General features: G+C 37.0%; 1 pseudogene; it reads left to right on the top strand.

The window, feature by feature from the left end:
• LOC121327112 overlaps window positions 1-24,032 on the top strand; it is a 44,376-nt pseudogene that overhangs the window by 1,175 nt on the left and 19,169 nt on the right.

Raw genomic sequence — 24,032 nt, forward strand, 5'->3', positions numbered from 1 at the left:
GAGTTTGTAGACGAGGAGGAACATGATCACACGATACCCAGCAGGATAAATCTAGTGGACCTGGCAGGGAGCGAGCGGTGCTCCACAGCACAGACCAGCAGAGACCGGCTCAAGGTAATCCACAACAAGGAACTGAGACTGATTAACATGCATTTAAACTGTATGCACCTGTATGTATTTGAGTGGCAAGTGGTGTAGAACTGCTTTATTTAAATATCCCCTCAGTTTTCCACTTGTGTTCCTTGAGTTTAAGGCTATTGCAGAATGTTGCTGAACACATTTAAATCAATACCCTAAAAAATTATCTTATTATACAACCAGCCCCAGAACTTTAATAATAGAACACGTATCAAACAATTTCAAACTTTACTGTTTTAATAATTTAATATGAAGTGCTTTTCCCTGAAAAAAAAAAAAAAATCATACAAATATATGCTATGCTTCTATAAGCTACCAGGTGATTTCTCTGCAATTGTTGTGGTTTGTTCATCTCTGTATAGGAAAGTGTAAGCATCAAAAAGTTCTTGTTAACCTTAGGAAAGGTTATTTCTGCCCTTTCTGAACACACTTCACAGAACAAGGTGGTCTTCATTCCTTACAGAGAATCTGTACTTACATGCTAAGAGATATTGCCTAACTGTATTTTTTATATATATATATATATATATATATATATATATATTAGATATGTATATTATATATTATCATCTATCCTATATATATATAGAGGTATTTTCGTGTAATGAAAAAAAACACATTACTTTTGACTTTTCCTATACTGAAAATGTGATATAATGTGACTCAAATATAACACTGTAAAAGCTTTTGACATTTAATAATTATATATAATAATATATATATATATATATATATATATATATATATATATATATATATATATATATATACAGCTAGGCATAGTAGTATCATAATATAATTTTGCATTTTTAAGGCTTTAAAACTGTAATTGTAATTAAACCGGATTATGTAGTATGGTGCCGTAACCAGGTTTAATGACATTTACTGAATAGGAGAGACTGTAAAAAAAGTCCTGCTTTCTAGACTACAGACATTGTTTCATGGGGGTAAGATATATTTTTAAATCATTCCGATTCTCCTGGAGACAATCTGTGTTTCACATATTTCCAGTGACCAGGTTGTTGAAAGAGAGCCTTGGTGGGAGCTCAAAGACTGCCATGATAGCCACTATTAGTCCTGCAGCCAGTTATATGGAGGAGTCCCTCAGTACACTTCGATTTGCCAAACAAGCCTGCGTGACAATCAATATCGAGGATACCAACACTAAATTAATCAGAGGTGGGTCTAACTTATCTGGATTTATACTACCTGGGAAAATAAAAGGACATAAGAACTATTTGCAAATATTGTCACTAGAGATGTAACCTTGTAACCTCCATCTAGTTATACAGATTCGATATTTTAATTACATTCTATGGAACAAAAGCAAGGTTAAGATTATTAAAATGTTTAAAATAATATCAGTGCACTTCCACAAGCTACCACAAGAGGGTAGTGTCTATTCATAACAGTAAAGTTGTCTTCCAAGTACTGTATGCACATGGTTCTGGGAGGTAAAAAACAAACAACCCATCACACTGGTGGTACATGCTCTTTTTTACATTGGATTGTTACAGAATACAGGTGTGTGCCAATTAAGACTAATGATAATCTAACAATGGTGAAACGATAAATCGCCTACCTAACCACACCTGTAGCCTCCTTGATGTTATGGCAGACATGTATGCTGCCCACAGGTTCATCTGATTGTTACTGGCAACACCTGTGGACTCGTACCAAGCCTACCATGAATGCCTCCTGGTGGTGAACTTCTGAGCTGCCTCACAATATATATATATATATATATATATATATATATATATATATAATATATATATCATACTACTAAATAATACAAACACAAAATAATAAGCTACACAGGGGCAGAGGAGTATCCTGTTCTACATGAAAAATCTATTTGTTTTAAATAATACAATACAAAATAAAAACAAAACAAGGCATTAACAGCAGGGCTTTGTTCTGCCCTCTTTTCATGTGCAGGGCTCCTCGCCCTGTTACAATCCATAAATTTGTTTATTTATCTAACATTTTTATTTTCTTTAAACAGAAAGCTGGCATTACATTTAAAGTGGATAACCATTTGCCGAACCTTGTCAATCTCAATGAGGATCCACAGCTTTCAGAAATGCTGTTGTATATGATCAAAGAAGGGCAGACCGAAGTTGGAAAATGTATGTCAAATTCAGCCCATGATATTAATCTTTCTGGAGCCCTTATTGCTGACGATCACTGGTAAGTCAGGTGCAATTTTTTGTGCCCACTTATAAAAAGTTTATAATTGGGTAATTGTATAACGAAAGTCAAAATAAATATATATGGTTTTATTGGGAGTAGACAAAACACACATGCTTTCTTTGTTGTTATTTCAAACGTAGCTGGTACAGTAAGCATCACTTCAGTTAAAGATGCAAAGACATATGTAAGTGGAATCCTTGTCTCTGATTCAACAGCCCTACACCATGTAAGCTGTGTGCAATTCAATTTGTGTTTATCAAGTGAAGAGCACAGATTATTAACTGTTGACTTGCTAGATTTTTCTGTTAGTTAATCCATTGTAATTTCCCTTTGACGCGATTTGTTTTGTAGGGTGACAAAATTATTCTTGGAGGGAACCATTATTTTCGATTGAACCACCCAGCTGAGGTGCAGAGTGGAAAAAGAGTTTCATGTTGGACTGGCCCAAGGACTTTGAGTTTGCAAAAAATGAATTATTATCAGCCTAAAGAGCACAGTAAGTAGATGTGAAGACTAAGGGCTTTTATAACTTGTATAACTATATTTATTGAGTTTATTAGCCAGAATAAGTAAACTTTCTTAGTCTTTAGTTGTTTATACTGTTTTTTTTTCATGTGACCTACTCTGTTAAACTAAGAGGTTTGTATTGTTTATATTGCTGTTTTAGGCTCGAAGGTGAGATTGAGTAAGCTTGTATGAAAGCCAAAGAAGAAATGATACAGGGAATGCAAGTTGCCAAGGAGATGACTCAGAAGGAGCTTCCTGATCAGAAAATGTTGTACAGAAGTAAAACTAAAGCTTTAGAAATGGAATTGGTATGTTTTTAATTGACTATTTTTTATATTAGTTGTATGGCAAGTCAACAAAACCATGTACAGTGTCTATAGAAAGTATTCACCCCCCTTGGATGTTTTCACAGTTTTTGTGTTGCAACCTGAAATCTTGATGCATTTAAATTGCATTTTTTTCCCTTTGATTTACACAACCTACTCAGCACTTTTAATGTGTGAAAAAATAAGGGGGTGAAAAAACAAATCAATTAAAAATAAAAACCTGAAAAGTCTTCATTAGATAAGTATTCACCCCCTTTGCTATGACACTCCTAAATAAGCTCAGTGCAACCAATTTCCTTCAGAATTCACACAGTAAGTTAAATGGAGTCCATCTGTGTGCAATAAAAGTGGTTCATGTGATTTCAGATTAAATACACCTGTCTCTGTAAGGTCCTACAGTTGGGTAGTACATTCAAAGCAAAGATACTACAATGAAGACCAAGGAGCTTTAAAGAAAACTCTGGGATAAAGTTGTGGAAAGGCACAGAAAAAGGCAGGGGTATAAAAAGATTTCAATGGCATTGAATCTCTCTTGGAGCACAGTCAAGTCGGTCATTAAGAAGTGGAAGGTATACGGCACCACCCAGAATCTGAAGACGGGCAGAAGGGCATTGGTCAGGGAAGCCACCAAGAGGCCAATGACAACTCTGAAAGACCTACAGTCTTCCATGTTTGAGATGGGAGAAACTCCAGTTGAGGGTCATTTAGGAACTCCTTTTCGACGAAGTCAGCCGTTTTCTGATGTTGACCCTACCTCTAAGTGGAATGTCGTCCTGTTACTGGTGTTCGTGTGTCGGTTTCTCGGTCGGTAAGCCTGGACTTGAATCTGATTGAGAATCTGTGGCAAGACTTGAAGATTGCTGTCCACCAACTATCTCCATCCAACTTGACAGAGCTTGAACAATTTTGCCAAGAAGAATGGACAAATATTGCACAATCCAGATGTGCAAACCTGATAGAGACTTGCCCCGAAAGACACAACTGTAATTGCTCCCAAAGGTGGTTCTACCTAGTATTGACTCAGGGGTGTGAATACTTATCTAACCAAAACATTTCTGTTTTTTTTTTTTCACTAACTGTTGTTTCACAAAAAAAATCCCTTTTAAATGCATCAAGATTTCAGGTTGTAACACAACAAAATGTGAAAACGTCCAAGGGGGGTGAAGCACTGTACTATAGCACTGTACATAGAAAACAAATTAATTTATGTTTTGGTAGTCTGTGTACATTTATTTAAAGATAAATTTAAATGTAAATTTGGTGTTTTCATATTGTGCTCTGCTTTTAAATCCCTTTCTAACCCCCCCATTAATACTAATTAAGACAAGGTAATAATTAGTATTCCAAGACTAATGTTAATCAGGGTCTGTGAAACCTTAGGATAGTTTTGATTCACTAACTAAAACCACTTTCTCCCAGGGAAATGCTGATTCAAGAGATGACGATGTGTTTCATGATCCCAATGACGAGTGGGAATCAAACATATTGGCGTTGTCCACATCGTCTTTTTCAAGAAGAAGGTAAAAAATTCTAATTAATGCAATAAGTATTAGTAGCCTTATGCAATCCCTAAAAGTAATATATATATATATATATATATATATATATATATATATATATATATATATATATATATATATATATATATATATATATATATATATATATATTATATATATAACACGAAAGTTTGCTGTCACCGGTAACAATCAATTTTTATTTTTTTTTTGTTCCTGAGGCAGTAAGTGTTCCTTGTTGCTTTTGCCTCTAAACAAACCAAGACTGAGCCACTCTTTTGGACAGAAGCCGAGCGTATATTGTTGGTGCTGAGCCACAATGTGCTTTCTGTCATCAAAAAGACACGGTGCTAACAATTTTTTATTTTTTTTTGTCCTGGGTACAAACTTTGTTTTTGACCAAAGTATATGGCTGCCTTCAAAGTATAGAAAAAGGCTATTATTCCCCACAAACTTTGCTTTTGTGAACACTTGCTGGACTGCCTTGAAGTATTGATGAGTAAGCTGGGAGGCAATAGGAGACTTCAAAATGTTAGCCCTCCAGGGTCTCTGTAAACAAGTGCCCGCCCCTGTGTATCTATCTGTTATGTTGCGTCTCATTGTGGTGTGTCGTGCTCTGTAACAAAGTGCCCGCCCCTGTGTAAATCTGTTATGTGTTGCACTGTTGGTGTATAGACATTGGTACACGGGATATAAACGGGTCTGTGTAAGCACGAGTGTTTAAAAAATGTATATGTGTATTTAGGCACAGGATTGCACAGCACTTCACGTGCAAGTAAAATGTAGTAATATGTGAGCACGGGGAATTGCACTTTATTAATTCACGTGCTTGGATTCAAGTGAATAATTAATTTTTAATTGAATCCCAGCACAATAGTATATTTAGATGCACGTTGTCACATACTGCTTATGTGTTCGGTGAAAGAACGGGATTGGAGACGGAGGAAATAAGCTAGTTATAATCCCCACAAGAAAGTATCCGCTCTGTTTGTCAGTGTCTGTGTGACCACTTTAGTCTGTTTTTGTTTGTCTATTTATTTTGGCGTAGAGTGCCGTGTCCTGTGTTTTTCGTGTTTGTTAAACCTTTTATTTTGTAATAAACCGGCGCCAACAGGCGTCATCATCAGACATTCATCCGTCCTGTGTTTTGTGTATTTCATTCCTTTTCCTGGTTCTGACGGTTCTCCAAGGCGGTTTTACCAAGTTTCCCTGATATCTTTGCCTTTGGGACAGCAGGGACACCAAGGTGCACTACCACAGGCGGGACTGGCCACAGCGGACCAAGTTCTCTGTGGGGAGGAACAACGTCAAGTGGGAGCCACTGGTGGACCCCCGGAAGGTGCTGATGCCACCACTGCACATCAAATTGGGCCTTGTGAAACAATTTGGCAGAGCTCTAGATAAGGAGTCGGCAGCCTTCAAGTACCTTCAAGACTTCTTCCCTAAGCTGTCTGAGGCAAAGGTCAAAGCCGGTGTCTTCGTCTGACCACAGATAAAGAAGATCCTGGAGTGCAATGAATTCCCCAAGAAGCTCACTAGTTAGGAGAAAGCGGCTTGGAACAGCTTTGTCACAGTGGTTCGGGGCTTCCTGGGCAATCACAAGGCCGAAAACTATGTGGAGCTGGTTGAGACTCTGGTGAAGAACTACGGCACAATGGGCTGTAGGATGTCCCTCAAAGTCGATATACTTGATGCTCATCTTGATAAATTCAAGGAGAACATGGGAGCGTACTCGGAGGAGCAAAGCGAGTGCTTCCACCAGGATATACTGGACTTTGAACACCGCTACCAAGGACAGTATCTCGAAAAACTACTCACTTCGAAATCTTTTGTAGTCATTTTTGTATTACTTTAATATAAATACATGTTAATTTGGATTCATATGTTGTTTTTTTCTGACTTTATGTGAACGAAAAGACACAAATTTGCCCATTTTCTCATTGGAAATAGGTACATTTCAAAATATCACTGTCCTGGTCACAAAAGCAAAGTTTGTGGGGAATATTAGCCATTTTCTATACTTTTGAGGCATAAGCAATTAGAAAATAACACTTACTACCCAGGAACCAAAATTGTGTTACATAGTGTAAGTCAAACTTTTTTTTTTTTTTTTTAATAGTTAATTTGCATTGCTAAGCTACTTCTTTGAAATGGGTTTTACTTTCTGCCTTTGACAAACAAAACCTTAGCAGTAATTACAGTAGATGTGCAATGGTCTTTAGAAACGAAATGTCATTTGGCAGATTTGCACTAACTCCTTGGTTGCATTGGCTGTATGTTTTGGGTCATTGTCGTGCTGCATGGTGAAGCGCCACCCAATAGGTATGGAAGCATTTTCTTCTACATAAGCAGATAAAATGTTTCCGTAATCTTCAGAAATCTGCAGCCATCATTCGTTACGTCACAGATAAAGACGAGTGAGCCAGTTCCAGAGGCAGCCATGCATGCCATGCCATGACATTACCTCCACCATGCTTCACAGATGAGGTGGTGTTCTTTGGAACATCTGCAGTTCCTTTCTTTCTCCACACTTTAACCTTTCCATCACTTTGGTAAAGGTTTATCTTGGTCTCATCTGTCCATAAAACTTTGTTCTAAAACTCTCCTGGCTTATCTTTGTACTTCTGAGCAAATTCTAATCTGGCTTTTCTGTTCTTGGTGATGATGAGAGGTTTACATCTTGTGGTGTAGCCTTTGTACTTCTGCTGTCTCAGTCTTTTGTGAACTATGGATTTTGATACCTTTACCCCTGCACTCTGGAGGTTGTTGGTGATTTCACTGACAGTTGTTTTAGGGTTTTCCTTGACAGCTCTGATAATTTTTCTGTCATCAACTGCAGATATTGTTCTTGGCCGACCCGGTCTTGGCTGATTGGTAATTATACCTGTGGTTTCTTTCTTTTCAGTATATTCCAAATTGTTGATTTTGGTATGCCCAATTTCTGTGCTATGGTTCTGATTGAGTTTTTTGTTTCTTTCAGCTTCAAAATTGCCTGCTTTTCTTCTACAGAAAGTTATTTGGTTTTCATATTTATTTTTGACTACGGACTCCAAACACTGATGTCAAAGCGAGACAGGTTGATAGAATGCTTACAGTTCTTGTATGAGTGCCTAATTACCCAACAACAAACACCTGACCAACAAAAGACACCTGTCAGCCAATTGTCCCAATACTTTTTCTCCTTCAAAATAAAGTTCAACAAGTTCAACACTATCAATTTGTTTAATTGACCCAAGACGGTAGAACTGAATTGACTTTATTAAAAATAAAAAACTTAGGAGTTGTTCTTATCAGTCATGTTTTTTTTTTTTTTTCAGGAGAAATGATTATTAGAGTGAAAATCCTAGTGAAATATCTTTTAAAGCCAATAATTCCTTTTTTTTTTTTTTTCTTTTTTTACTAGGATCTGGAGTCTTTTAAAAAGCAGGAGAATCTCAGGATGACTCAATGAAATAAGAGTTCAGCCAATTCAGAGTCTTCTCAACTCCCCAAATTCAGGTAATATTCAATGGCGATCAACATTATTGTGATCTTTGTATTGTATTGTTATCTAAAGGCAAGCTTTTGGAAAGTTGGACAAACACAACTTTTACAAACAAAACAAGCCACAGCTTTCCAGAATTTCTACTGGTTGCCATAGCAATGGTAGTAGAATCATCATTTATCCATCTGCCCAAGTCAGTGATGCTAGTTAGCTAAACAACTACAATGCTTCCTCTCTTATAAGAGTGAGAAATTTTAAGGCCCTTTTATTCTGTCTATTAAGTCAGTATAAAGGCTACCATTTTCTAAAGTCTTGTGGCAGCAGGAATGTTAACTGTATTAAATTGTGTGGGCTAATCATTAAGTAGCGTTTCAAGCTCAGATTTGAGGACTTACCTTAACACTTTCATTCATGAATTATTTTTGTTGAGCTGAAGAATGCAAAACTTTATTGAGTATACATGAGAACAGGACAAAAAATATATATCTTTTATATTTTACATATATGTATACACTACCTCAGACTGGGACCTAGGAGCCCTGTGGTTCCAATGTGATATGCACAAATACGGCGCTAAGATAAGGTGGGACCCAAGTAGTTTTGGAATAAAAGTGTGTATCATGATTTGTCCTTGTATTTAAAACAATAGTGTGTGTGTGTTTTTTTCTTTCTTTTGTCATGTTACATTTTACAAAGCATTTTTTCATCTTAGGTAAAACTTAGAAGTCAAGTAGACAAATCTACAAGTGCACGCTTTTAGTGAAATCTCATAAACCCAATCTCAGTAGCTGTTCATAGTTTTACATGTGATTAAAAAAACAGCAATCATGAACAGAAAACATTATTTCTTAAACATATGTTATGCTTTCCCTCTAGGTTTAATTAATAACACCCACAGTGCGCATTCCAGCGTCTCTGAATCAACATTGCCTCTCATATGTAAAGAACTGACTGGCTCTGCAGTGGAAAAACTCAGAACATGTGGTGGGAATGAGGAGAGCCTGCCAGAGAGATTAATATCTGATATACCTACCATTCACACTGGGGTTACTGCCATCTCTGACTTTTACAAACATCTAGATGATGAAAACCAAGAAAATTGTAAGCAAACCCTATTCTAGAATACCGATGTTTTTTTTTTTTTTTTCTGGCTTGTTTTGTTGCATTTGTATCTTGAAATAAGTTATTAAAATAGATGGCACTGAGGATAATACTAGCTCAAGAAGTACTTTTAAAAGGTCTTTTATGGACAAAATCCCATAAGTGAAGTTCTCTCTTTTTTATGTTCGCTTTGTTAGTTTTTGCCTGTAATGGTGAAACTCAATCACAGTTGATAATGGTGACATCAGCCATTGAAAGAGTGGCCTTTTTTACAATGTAGTGGAATTCTGGTGTCAAACCATGTTCAGGTTCTATATTGACTTGCTGAATGTCTACAAGGGGAAGTCATTAGTCATTGACTAGGCATTAAAATAAATATCTCTTGAAAATGTAAAATTGCACTTTCTACACTAAACATTACATATTTGTTTTTCAAACGTATAATTAGTACCATATTACAATAAAGAATTCAAATATTTATCCCAGATCACCAGAACTCGACACTGCAGAACATGGAAACGAAGGTCCAAGAACCTACAAGGTAAAAATGATGTCTTTAATGCTTTCAGAAATATATATAATATATATAATATATATATTATATATCATATATATCTATATATATATATATATATATAATATATTAAAAAAAAAATGTCGTCAGGCGTAACGATATTTAGTAAGATGCTCCTTGTCGTGTCTAACTGATCAGAAGATGCTCTACCCGACGGGTCCGTGGATAGAGATGAACTTCGAAGTTCGCTCAGGTCCCCTAGTTCTAGCTGATGGGCTGCACCAGGCAAAGGAGATGCAAAGAGAAGTTCAAGCCATATTCTGAGGTATGGAAGTCATTTAATATTTTTGCAAACTTTAAAGCAACAGGATCAGCCACAAATTATCAACAGTTAAAACATTTTGGTTTGGTTCTGCTATAGCAAAAGACTATGCAGTCCTGTTAATTTACAAGTTGTTATGAAAAAAAAATAGATTTTATCTTGGAAAGCAATACTGTATTTGTTGCCTGTTTACCTGTTATTAAACTATTTTGGTGGAAACCATATCCCTCTTTAAAGCCAATGTTTACGAGTTTAATTAAAGATACAAAATTGGAAAGTGGTTTGTGCTCTGCTGTCGGCTGCTTGTGTGAAAGGAGGAACAGCCATTTCCATCTTCATGTTAGCAGCAGGTAGTGGGCCTAACCTTCAAGCATTTTCTGTGTTGCTTGGCGACACTGACCTTTCCCTCCTAGCAAAAACATGAGAGACAAAAAAGACACCTGCTGGATTTGAGCTAAAATGGCTTGTTCGAGTGATTAAAAAGAATCCAAAAACATTTTGTCACTGTTCATCATTTATATATATATATATATATATATATATATATATATATATATATATATATATATATATATATATATATAATGTTTCAAAAATAAATGTGTTATAATAATAGTACGTTTCTTTTGATGCTCAGTATATTATTTATGTACCACGTATAAATCATGCATGGTTTGAAATATCCTGCCTGAATGGACATAATAAATATTTTATAAAAAGTGTTACTTCAAGAAATCTTGTACTTTGTTTTTAACAGATCTCATAGCTTAGTGGGATGCAACTACAGTCTTACATTGTTACTTTTGGACTAATTATGCTTTTAGATGCTGCAGTAAGTCAGGTAGTTGGTTCATATCATGACTAAAAAAATAAAGTATGCTCACATTAGTATAACATTCTTACTATAGTAAACGTCTCTTTGGGACTACACCAACTGTGCACAGACACTATCAGAAACAATACTCGGTTCTTGGTCCCTCTTCCAGTGAACTATAGCTGGCCCCTGGTTTTGTTTAATTTATTTTATTTAAACTTAAACCAGGATACCTACTATTAGCATCAAGATTGTGAAGATGCTTCATTGGATTGGGATCTGGCAACTGTGCAGGTTAAGGCAGGTGTAAGTTCTGCTTTAGTCCCAGACCATACTGACAAAAAATAAATAAAAAAAACTCAAATAACATGTATGAGACATTTTGATGGGAAGACCCAGTGCATAACAGATATGAAATGAAAATAACTGGTCAAAAGTGATAAAATCTCATCTGTTTATATAATTTGCCTATTATTTAATGTTGCTACCCAATGCTGTATATTTATTGCACCACAGTTTAAATAACACACTGCAGTAACACAGCTCACTTGCTGGAATTGGTTATGATGAGTACATTTCACCTTATAAGTGCTTAGTAAATTTAAACTAAAATTAGTAAAAGATTAAATAAAAAAGGCAACCGATGAGGCACAGAAAAACATATTTATTGAACATAAATACTTAAATACACTAATTAAATCACATTGTAACATGGTAGTTATTTAAATCAGATTTAAAAAATAGTAATAGCATACTGTACAGCACAATTCATACACCAAAAGTGTACAAAAAATAATGAAAAAAATGTATTGTTAAACTAAATTTAAATTAAATAAACTTAAACTTAAATAAAAATAAAGAAACTGAGAGAAAACAATGCAAACAATAATGGATTAATGAGAAAGTTAGTCAGATTCCATAGTGTTTACTAGTGGGACTATGTTTTTCTTCTTTGAGGAACTAATACACATTTGCATTTAAGATTATTTGCATATATTGCCGTGGTCCCTGTGGCAAAGTGGTTTGTAGTGCTCCGGTGTATAGGTGATTTGAGGTGCTCCAACAAAGGACAAACACAAAGTTTACCGGTCAGGTTTCTTTTAATGCCCTTTAAACCAGGTTTCAAATAATAAAGCTGGCTCTACCCAGCAATGGGTATTGCCAGCAAAAACTGGACTCAAAATAATAAAGCTGGTTCTAACCAGCAATGGGTATTACCAGCTACAAAACAAAGGGGTTGCAGTCCCGAAATAATAAACACAAAAACACGTCTCCAAACTTGGTGCTCTGGTGCAGGTACGGTGCTCTGAGTGCTGGTGCTCGTGCGCATTCAGGTCCGGGCTTCTCGCTGCAGCTCCAGCTTCGTATCAGCCGTCTGGCAAAACAAACACAACACTTCTCAATGAACCCACACTTCATTCAAGGTTCCGTCCTTGTCTCCTCCCATTAACCACAACAAAAGGAGCCGATTACGGTGTCACGTCCCCCTAAAGTACCCTAAGCCCCGCCCCCTCCGATAGCTAGTTCAATCACGTCTCCTCCAATTCATGACTGAAACTTCGCTCACCGTACTAGGGCGATGACTCCAGGTACCGTAACACCGCCCTCTTCCTGAATGGCCGGCTCCCGACTGTCCCTGGGATGAACTGCCCAACCATTCAGTAGGAAGCCCGCAGCTCCTGGTACAGTGCCCTCACCGATCGAGAGGGAGATTGTTGATTCGGATTCATTTGCTCTCCCTCACAGTCCCAAATTCCAAACTCACTTCACGTACCAGACCAGCAGGACTTATACCTAGCTGTCAGTCTTTAAAAAGGTGGTGAGCTTCCTCCATTAGACTTGTATACAAAATTACTAAGGATCTTGAACAGTGACAAACAGTTTCTACCACACATGCACAGTCAATATGTAAAACAATTATATAGGTAATTATTCCACATTTTCTGTTTGTGAACTGTACAGCACAGTTAAGCCTACGTGGAACGTGTGTAAGACTCAAAGCAATACAAAGACTCAACTAACAAAACACAGCCATGATAGTGACCCGAAAGTTGATTCAAGGGTATTCTATGTCGAATTGGTATATCGCTGTCCTCACCGCACCCAAAAAAGGTGAAGAGTCTCATTTTTTAAGCCTTTTTTGGGCAAGACACTGCTACAATGCCACAAACATTGTATATAATTTTGCACAGATGAAGGTGCATCATTAAGGTTTTTGGCAAGTTTTGGTATACACCTTCACAGAAGAAATGCTTTTGATGTTTGAATCGCTACATGTTGCGTTCCATGAAAAAGTTATTTGCTTTCTGTTGTTGGCCTCAAATGAAAATGCTGATGCTGCCCAAAGAGGTCCCCAGTCAGACACATTTTGAGCCAAACGTGTAAGCTGGTGAACACTGAAGGAGACATGTGCTTTCTCCCACATTGTTTCAGTTTTGATCACATTTTTTTTTAAAGCTAATTCAGATTTCTATATCATACCCCTACTAACCTAAGTTTGCAACAGCATATGCAAAGCAAAAATAAGAAGACACCAATGCTGATTGATAGTGTTGGTTGGGCAGTAAACCAGACAAAATGAATGGGGAATAATAAAGAAGAAAAGACTTCCATTCTGTAGCCTTCCAAAACCTGCGTTCGGCAAAAGAACGAAGGGCACGACTTCTCTCACTTGGAGGCTTAATGTTAAGACACCGATTGTCCAGGGCTACAATGTTTGTACCTAGGTACCACTCACTTTGACGGTAGCGAGAATCAAACCAGAGTGTGACGAATTCCCTTACAATGCCCAAAAGTACACAATGCATGTAGTCGGGTACAAACCCTTTTACTATATTAAAAAGTGGGAGAAATAGGATTTGACAGGGGCATTTTACCCCATTGACTGGGTCTCCTTGATTGGCTGCAAGGGAGTCATTTTCCCACTGAATCCGAGTTCTGATTTTTGGTTCATTGTATGGGTATACGTGGACCCTTCCTGCCCTCTTTTCTACCATTTCCCCAGGATGTAAACACCAGTCACACTCCCCATTAAACTGCACAGAATTGTTTACATGTGGTTGTGCAACAGAAATATGCTCTTGAGTAAGTAAGTTCATTTGTAGCTGGGTTTTTCCAGAAAAACATCATTAACAAGCTTACTTGCCTCCTCCACAATTGGAGTAAAGTCAGCATCGATAGCTGGTCTACTTTTGCCAAACCAGATAGCACTGAATTGGAGGAAGTTCATTAACTGTAACCTGAACAGGCCAAATTGAACACCCTGACTCAAAAACTGGAAGACCATGTAAACCAAGATGGTTTTCACTAATAATCCTTTTCATTTCACTCTCATCAAAAAAGTCTTCCACATTTCCCCTGTTACAATTATCAATTAGCAAACAAGAGTTATTGTGATTTTCCAAAAGATCTTGTAGTTGTGAAGTCAGCAGTAAGGAAAGACAGACGTAAAGGAGATAGAGAGATGGAGACATACCTGATAGACCACGTGCAGCTGCTGAAAGGATAGCCCGATGCCTAATATAAGTACAATAAAACTTTCATGCAGTGTTTAGAGCTACACACTTGCCACTCACTAGAGTTAGATGGACTTTTCCATTCTGTACACGAGTCCTTTTTGGGATGCTTTCCAGTTGCATGTCCTGTCAGTCACAGACTTGCAGCCTAGTCCATAGTTCGCTGCAGGGGGCGTTTTTTTTTTTTTTTTGATTTTTTTTTAACACCACAGTAATTTAATTCTCCGTCACCAACCATCTGAACATGTGCTGGTTAATCTGAGCAACTCCGGAACAAGTGCTGCCTGGGAATACAAGTGCAGTACAGGAGCAGAATCTCGATGATGGAAGAAACAAACGTCGTTATCGAAATGGAGCTATTATACAAACTAAATCATAATTGGGCAGAAAAACAAACAACAACCCCCCCCCCCCCCCCCCCCCCCCCCCCCCCACCCCCCCCCCCCCCCCAACTTTCCTTAACTGGTCTGTTTGGCTGCTTTTAAAATATAAACAGCGCCGGTAGGTGTGGTCTTGCGAAATAAAACAGCGCCACTAGGTGTGGTATTGCCTTTATGCAGGTATAATATTATATATCTATATATATATATATATTAGAATATAATGTTTCGTTACAAAGGAAAATGCAATGGTTTAAATGCATCTACACAAGTTTGTTTGTAAGTATTTCGGATTATATTAATAGTAATAATAATAATAATAATAATACTAAAAGAAAGTATGACTGATTTGTAGAATCACACAAAACCGGTTAACGTTTGATTGTTTTTACAGATTTTGTTTCATCACTGTGCTAGTGAAGGTAGGATTTAGCATTACATTTAAACTTCCCAGTTTTAAATTATGTTTAGAAAACCGGTGTTACTTAGACACATAGTAATGAGTCTGGGTGTGTTCTAAAATAGTGGGCGCAGACCAGTGAACAAACTCCATGTGGTAATAACAAAACTGCCACTCATATGTAACAGTGTCAATGTTATGAGTCAATGCAAAACAAAAAAAAAAGTATGGTGTGTAGGACGATCAATATGACAATTAGGTTTCGTCAGATTTGCAGTTCACATTTGACAACAGTTTGCATACTTTGCATACAATGATTCCTACTGTGAGTACGTGCCCAGTCCGCTTTAGTGGAAGGAAGCAAATTGGGCCTGTCATCAAAAGTTTGGATTCCTTACCATGGTGGGAACCATGCAGGAAACCAGGAAGTTGAGCCACTTTTTATGGTCTCAATAGAACTGATTCATTCTGGATAGGAAGTAAGGCATTTAAATAGTGAATACAGTGTTATTCGAATTTGTATTTTTTTTATCTTAAAATATAATTTTCCTTTTTAAAAATGTTGTATTTATTTATTTATGGAACCTTAGTTTTTGTAGTTCAGAAGCCTCTGCAATAGGGCTAGATCCTAGAGCCTTCCACCTAGAGAGCTGTCACTTTGGGTCCAGTTTCCTTTTGGTTTTGCTAATAATAATAATAATAATAATAATAATAAAAAAAATACAATATTTGAGCAATTGAAAAAATATTGTATTGATTGCAAATGTCGTAAAAAAGAGAACAGATTTATTTATTTTTTTATTTGAAGCTTCTTGCTCTTTAGTGTTTTGCTGTGCATTTGTCTCTTCATTCATAATGTGCCTTACTGACCCTTTTAAACCAAATTCTTCTTCCTAGGTGTTCTGGAGTTCTCTGCTAGGACTGACCAGAAGCATGCCAGGATCAAGCAGCAGTTCCCTATCATGCAGTCTGTTACTGCCTGTGCTCACATTCAGTTTGATCCAAGTTGCTTGGGAGTGTCCACTGTGTTCTCTTATTCCATTCAGTCATTTATTTGAATTTCAGCTTCAAGCTAACGTAGTCCATGAGGAGCCTATCCAGCTGGCTTTGCTTGTACATGGTATACATCCCTGGCTGGGGATAATTATGGTCTGGCACTTTGTGTGTGTTAGCTGGACCCGAGATGAAGGCAGGTGGGCTATCTCCATGGATGGATCTGTCATCGGTTCTGGGGACAAGCTCTTCCTGTCTGAAGACATTGGCCGGGATAGCGTTTTCATGATCAGTCAGGAGCAAGACACTTTTGGCGGCTCCTTTATGAAGGAAGAGCCTTTCACTGGAAACTGCACATGTGGGACCTCAGCACTTGAACTCGAGTCCTCTTTGAAGATACATTGGGTATTTTCCTAGTGTCAAAATGAATGCTTGAGCTGATTTAGGTTAAGTTAAACAAACGTGGTAGAGTGCCTCAATCACTACTTGGTAAAATAAGTCTACATTTTATGTACAGATGGAAAATAATGTTTTAAACTTAGGCCAAAAAACACAATAGGAATGAACAACTTCTGCATGCTGTCTGCCATGATAGACAGACTAGATTTATTTAAGACCCTTGATTAAGAGCTTGAATCTCAGTGCACTCATTTCGTTGCTGTAGGTAACTTACTGAATCCATGTTCTTGAGATGTTTTGATGTAACATCTCAATGAAGAACATTGCCTTAAATGACAGATGCTCAGTTTTTAATTTAATAATGGAAGTATACAGTAACAAGTCGTCACTCTTTACGTCTAAAAATAACAGAAGCCTACCTGCTGCCCAGATGTCATTTGCTTGGATAGATTTAAAGTCGATATCATGCCATAACTTCTCAGTAAATGTCAGCTACATGCCAGATACTGAAGAATGTGTGACCATTGACCCTGTAACTGGAAGCTGGGGTTTGGAAATCTGTTCCAAGCCAAAGAGATCCCTCTGCCAGTATGACAAAAGTACATTCTCACAGTAACATGCAGACTGATTTAGTCTTTTAAATATTCTTTCCTGTGTATGTGCCTGCACCAACAACTTTTTAAAACACCATGTTTTTTTGTTTTTTTTAGATGTATACAAACATCTGCAATGATTTTCTTTAATACCACAGACTTCATTTTTTTTTTTATTGTGAGCAAGAACCTCTTGCCAGCACTGTAAGTCTGTTTGGTTTGATGTTAAAGGTGTGTAATTAAGGTTTTAGCTATCTTAGCTATATTTTTTTTATAAATCATTGTTAAAGGTTCAACCTTCCAGATTTCTCAGTTGCGCTTTGTGTGTTCATCAGGTGATGGATGAGCTTCAGCTAAACACCACAAGGATCCAATAAAACCTCTCAGTCTCACTGGAGTGCTATTGAAAGTTTTGGATAAGAACCCAGACATCCTCACCCCTGCTGACCTCCTCTACCTTACTCAGTTTACGGGGTTTAAGTTAGCCAGTAAAATCATTGACACAGGACTCTCTGCACAGTAGCTGGAGCTGACTGAGCAGGTGGTAGGTTCTGATAATAGGTAATGCATTGTGCTTAATAAATTATTTTTACAGCTATGACCAAATGTTTTGCATAACCTTACAGAATTAACTAATTTTGCTTCATAACATCAAATGAAACCTGCTGAATAATGCTATGTTAACATATTGAATTACATTCCGTTTTGTAGTTTTCCATATTCCTAACGAAAAACTGTCAAAAATTGAATAGTGTGAAATTTTGAAATCTGACGTTAAATACTCTACTACTATTATGGCTTCCGGTAAACTTTTACGATATCATTTTTAAGTTTCTTTGATTACATGATGTTAAATAAAAGATCTAAATTATGTTCAGGTCTAGTGTTTTTATTACATCTCAGTCCTAAAATACTAAGTGATGCAGAATTTTTTGGCTATAGCTTTATGTATTTCATTACTCAAAACTTTTTATATTAATTACAATTTTCCCTTTATCCAGGTGACTCCGGGCCGGTTTGCAGTGATCAAATACATAGATAGCTTAGCTGTATTGATGGCTGATACACTGTTGATGGCAAGAATGAGCTTCACCCTGTCAACGAAGAACATAGGTATCATGCATTTCTTCTTTCTTTTTTTAATCAGTTGGCTGTTTCTTTAGATACAAAGGAAATAAGTCAGGCCTTTTAATGTAAGAGAAGCAGTTATCCTTGAGTGGTCTTGCGCAGGTTTGACTATTCAAATATTTGACGTCATTCCACTCAAGGTCTCAGTTACTTAACTGGACTAATTATTTGATTAATTGGATAGCTTTAACACGTCTCTCTAGGCCTCAGTGTTTCATAGGTCGTATACCTTGAATCAAGTGCATTTTTTAAATCATCAACTGTAAAAGACCTTGAAAAAAATATTAAATATGTCCAATTGAACAAATAATTAGATCAATGAAGTTAATTGAGAGCTTAAGTTGGAATGAAAACCAGAAGACCCTGCGGCCCTCGAGGACTGGAGTTTGGCTCCCCTGGTATAGCTGTAGCATTCCTTGAGAATTGCCTAGATTGTACCGACACCTGCTGGCATTAATTAGTATTTGTTTTATATAGTGATCCTCTGCATACATTGGGATCTACAGCGAGTTTATAAAGTACAGTAACTTTACACACATGTCCCACACATTTCTTTCTTTAAACGCCACTCTCAATGTATACACTTTAAAAAATATTGTTTGGATTGAAAACCTGATACTTTACTGAACACAGATGATTTTAGGATATTGTTTAAGACAAGGTTTCCCAATCCTGGTCCTGGGGACCCACTGTGTTTGCTGGTTTTCAATCGAACCGAGCTCTCAATTACTTAACTATAGCCTTAATTGAAATGATAATTTGCGTAATTTGACCTTTTTAATTATTTACAGCTCTTAAACAGTTGCAGAGTTCAAGTTACTTATAAAATGTTATAGCTAACATGAAATCTAAGAGCTTTAAGAGCTGAAAACAAGTAAAAAGGTCTCATTAAGCAAATTATCAGTTCAATTAAGGGTTTAATGAAGTAATTGTGAACTCAGTTGGAATGAAAACCAGCAGACACAGTGGGTCCCCATGACCAGGATTGGCAAACCCTGCTTTAAGAAGTAATATGGCTATATACTATGCTTTTAGTCAAATATGAACCTCTGTATAACAAATAATAGGCAACAACAATGTATAATAAAGCAACTGTAGGTGCAGCAATGCACTGATACATTAATCAGAAAATGAGAATTATTAAAATGGTACGTGGATACTTGCTTTATATTGGAATATTTTTTATTTTGAAATTCCCAGACTTGCACGTCGAGCTCCGGACACTGTCCCACTTGAGTTGTGGCTGTGTGTTTAAACCTGGGACCCTCGGCACTCACTCTGGTAATCAAGATGAATTACAGATCCGAGATACTGAGGTGTCAAAGTTACATGCCATAGGTAAGGAACTGCATTGCATACAGGAAATATATTTTATTTCTCAAAAATGCTGTACACAAGTACCACAGTGTATGAGTTTGGTTATCGTATATTGTTATTCCTATTTTATTAAATAAACAAATTCATTTTTGGTTACATTTTACGTTATTATACAGTATGTAGGCATAGATGACAATACAGAACACCCAGTGGACTTTATTACTTCATTGACTATATGACTATTATTATTATTTCACATTCTCAGTTTCTTTAAGAAGCATCCCAAGACAAGCTGCAAATCATTAGGCTCGCTGTGGTGATGTACAGTGCCTTGCATAAGTATTCAGACCCTCTCACAATTTTCACATTTTGTTGCTTTAAAGCTTGCAGTCGTGACACTTTGAAGTAGGAATTAATATGTGTTATATACACACCCTACTCCACACATTCAAAGCAAAAACAAAAAGAAAGAAGCAAATAGATAATTAATACGAAATTAAAATGGAAAAGTCGTGATTGCATAAGTATTCAAACCCTATGCTGTGGCAAACCTAAATTAATTCATGTTCACAAAATGACCTTAACGAGCCACACAATATGTTGAATGGCCTCTGTCTATGTGCAGTATTAGTGGGGTTCTCATGATTTCAGAATAAAAACACCTGTATCTGTGAGGTTCCTTGGTCAGGTAGTGAATTTCAAGCAAAGACTCAACCATGAAGACCAAAGAACTTTCAAAGCAAGTCAGGGATAAAGTCATTAAAAAGCACAGATCAGGAGAAGGGTACAAAAAATATCAAAGTCTCTGAATATCCCCGTGAGCACAGTCTACTCAGTCATGCTGTCCCTCCAAACTGAGCAGCCGGGCAAGGAGGAAACTGGTGAGGGATGCCACTGTGAGGCCAACGGTGACTTTGAAAGAGCTACAGAGTTCAATATCCAGAACACTCAACAGAGCAGACTCAACACCTCTCCCAGTCAACACCATCCCTACAGTCAAGCACGTCCCCTCAGCAAGGACGAGCAAGCTTGTTAGGATTGAAGGAAAAATGAATTGAGCAAAGTACAGGCAATACTAGAGGAAAACCTGTTTCAGTCTGCTAAAGACTTAAAACTGGGACGAAAATTCACCTTTCAGCAGGACAATGATCCAAAGCACAAGGCCAAAGCTGCACTGGAGTGGCTTAAGAATAAGAAAGTGAATGTCCTTGAGTGGCACAGTCAGAGTCCTGACTTGAAACTTATTGAGAGTCTGTGGAAAGACTTGAAAACTGCTATCCATAAGCGATCCCCAAGCAACTTGAGAGACCTTGAGCAAATCTGCAAAGAAGAATGGGCACAAATTGCACCAACCCGGTGTGCAAAGTTGGTAGAGACTTACCCAAAAAGTCTTGCAGCTGTAATTGCTGCCAAAGGTGCTTCCTTCAAATATTGAGTTGACGGGTCTGAATACTTATGCAATCAACATATTTCAGTTTTTTCTCTTAAGTTACAGTAAATGTCAGCAAAAACTAATCTTACCCTTAAAAGTCTTCAGTTTGAGCATTCAATTTTTGAATAAAATATAAAGTTAAAAAAATGTGTGTGCATCATTTTGTAATTTCACAAAATGGGACACCATAGGAAGGGTCTGAATGCTTTTGCAAGGCACTGTATCTATAGTATGAAAGATTTGTTTTCACGAGAATGTTTTCTGTTTCCGTACTATATTTGCCAGGATACAGAGAACTTACATTTATACATGTGTACTACAGTCACCATGTGGACCTTCAAGCAAATCTATACAAAGAACCTGTCTTGCATCTGCAGAAGACGGACAGTAGGTAAGCATTACTTCTTCTATTGACTAATGTCAGAACCCCAACCTCAGTTCATATTTGTTTGCAAAACTAATACCTTTCCTCAAACATACCGTACATGAATTTACAAACTATGGAGGGGAACATTAATTTACATAGATTAGGTTTTAAAATATCACTTAGTTTAAAATTAGGTTTTAGCCAATGGGAAAATGAAAATTTAAATACTGGATTTATTTGGATCTGTGATACATTTGAAAAATAAATGTTGTTGTTTTTTTTTTTTTTTTTTTTGTGTGAGTGTTTAAGGCTACAGGCTCACATTACTTTCTATAACAAGTAAATGAGTAATTGTTAGGGTGATAAGATTCCACCTCAGCACTGAATCTGTGCTTTTATTTCCAGTTCACAGGCAGGTAGACCCACAACACTGTTATGTCATCGACAGTGCAAGACCCCAGATCAAGCAGGAATATTCTGGTAGCTGTTCATTACATATTATCACATGCAGAACTGGTAAGAAATGCAGTCTACAGTAATTACACTTTGACAGTCCTTAAGTAGTTGTACTAAATAGATTAATCTCTATTTAATATATTAGTTTTTCTCTCTTTTTTAGGTGGGATATACTCAGTTTCCTTTACCAGTTTGTGTGTTTTGGAATTTTAGCTTGAAGTAAGTGATGTACTCTTAATTTATATAGGGTCTCTCTCTCTCTCTCTCTCTCTCTCTCTCTCTCTCTCTCTCTCTCTCTCTCTCTCTATATATATATATATATATATATATATATATATATATATATATATATATATATATATATATATATATATATATATATATATATATATATATATATATATCTAAAAATAATCAAATCTAATAGATACAACAATGTAGTGTTCAAACTTTTAAGTAGCCTTTTTAATGCCCCTAATGAAATGGGAATTCATATTAATACATCGTTCTGCATATCTGAAGAATGTGAGGGGTAAAAAAGAAGTTTAAAACCAGGTTAAACTTATGCTTCACTTTTGTATGGTAATGCTTGTTGTGCTCTGTCTCTTAAGTGAGTAAAGTTGTGATTGTAAATTGTTTTAGGAATAGACATGAAGAAGGATGGTCAAGTGAAGGGTGTCAGGTGATGCGTTTGGGGTCACAGGTTACTTCATGCTTTTGCAACTCCACAACAAATTTTGCAGTGCTGATGAGATTTATGGAAGTAAAGGTACATCTTGTGCAGGCATTGTGAGATGACAGCTCCTAACTTAGACTTAAAAAAAAAAAAAAAAAAAAAAAAAAAAAGTTTTGAATAAATTGTTGGTATTTTAATGTATTAATTGGTATCCAGTGAAAGACCTCCAACTCATCCCAGCTGTCAATCAATGTTTGGTGCACCCCAGATAACAAGTGAAACTTTTCTTTAGTGTATAGTTTAAAAAAGGACAAACTGTTCACATCACTTCCTATCCATTTTGTTGACTACAGAGTGGATTAAAAGTGATCTTTCTTAAAGCAATTTTGTGGTTTTATTTTCATTTTAAAGAGACTCTAACAAATATATACCTATTTTTTCGGCAAAACCTCCCTCTTCTGAATATTCCCTTTTCAGATTACACCACGTTCTAATAGTAGTACTAATATTGAATTTAAAAACTTTAAGATTGCTGTTTTGTTTTGTTCATGGGTTTTGCAGTGGAGCCCAGAAGACAGTATTTTGACTAAGCTGACTTTCATTTGGTCTGGAGCCTCCCTCTGTGCGTTAGTGATGACCTTGACGCTATTCACAGTGCTTGAGTAAGTGCTTTCCTGGGAATCTTTTTAGATAATACTTATCCAGGCATTGTCTGGTGCACTATGCTGAAATTGGGGGCTGAGGGGTACATGAAGAAACTTAAGAATACATGCAGAACAGTCTTATTGTCACATTTTTATTTCTATTAAAAACACTTTCTTTGGAACTTTGTTGTCCGTGTCCTCTGTGTGCGACCAATTCGTCACTATATACTGCAGTGGCTGCCCTGCTGTTTGACTCTGGTACCTAACTGTGCTGGATGTGTTGTGTGCCGGTTGCTTGCACTGCAGTGGCTGCCCTGCTGTTTGACTCTGGTACCTAACTGTGCAGGATGTGTTGTGTGCAGGTTGCCTGCACTGCAGTGGCTGCCCTGCTGTTTGACTCTGGTACCTAACTGTGCTGGGTGTGTTGTGTGCAGGTTGCCTGCACTGTGGTGGCTGCCCTGCTGCACCTGTTCTTCATGGCAGTGTTCACCTGGATGCTGATGGAGGGGCTCCTGCTGTGGAGCAAGGTGGTGACTGAATCTGAGTGAGGAGAGGCGCATGAAGTATTATTACCTGATCAGCTGGGGTAAGAACAGCCTGCAGTTTTACTGCACTCACCTAAATTAAGGCAGAGTCATTTTATAATGAGCATGTTGTACACAGGGAGTCCTAACACCAGTCTTTGTTTGAATTAGTGCAATTATACCTTGTAAGCTGTACTGCACGCACACAAGCATCTTGTTTTATGCATGTGAAATAAGCTTTGGTAAAGTGTATTAGCCTTTTGCCTTAATGCTTTGCCATGAGTAATGG

Source organism: Polyodon spathula, chromosome 14 (genome assembly GCF_017654505.1).
Source record: "Polyodon spathula isolate WHYD16114869_AA chromosome 14, ASM1765450v1, whole genome shotgun sequence".
NCBI lineage: Eukaryota > Metazoa > Chordata > Actinopteri > Acipenseriformes > Polyodontidae > Polyodon > Polyodon spathula.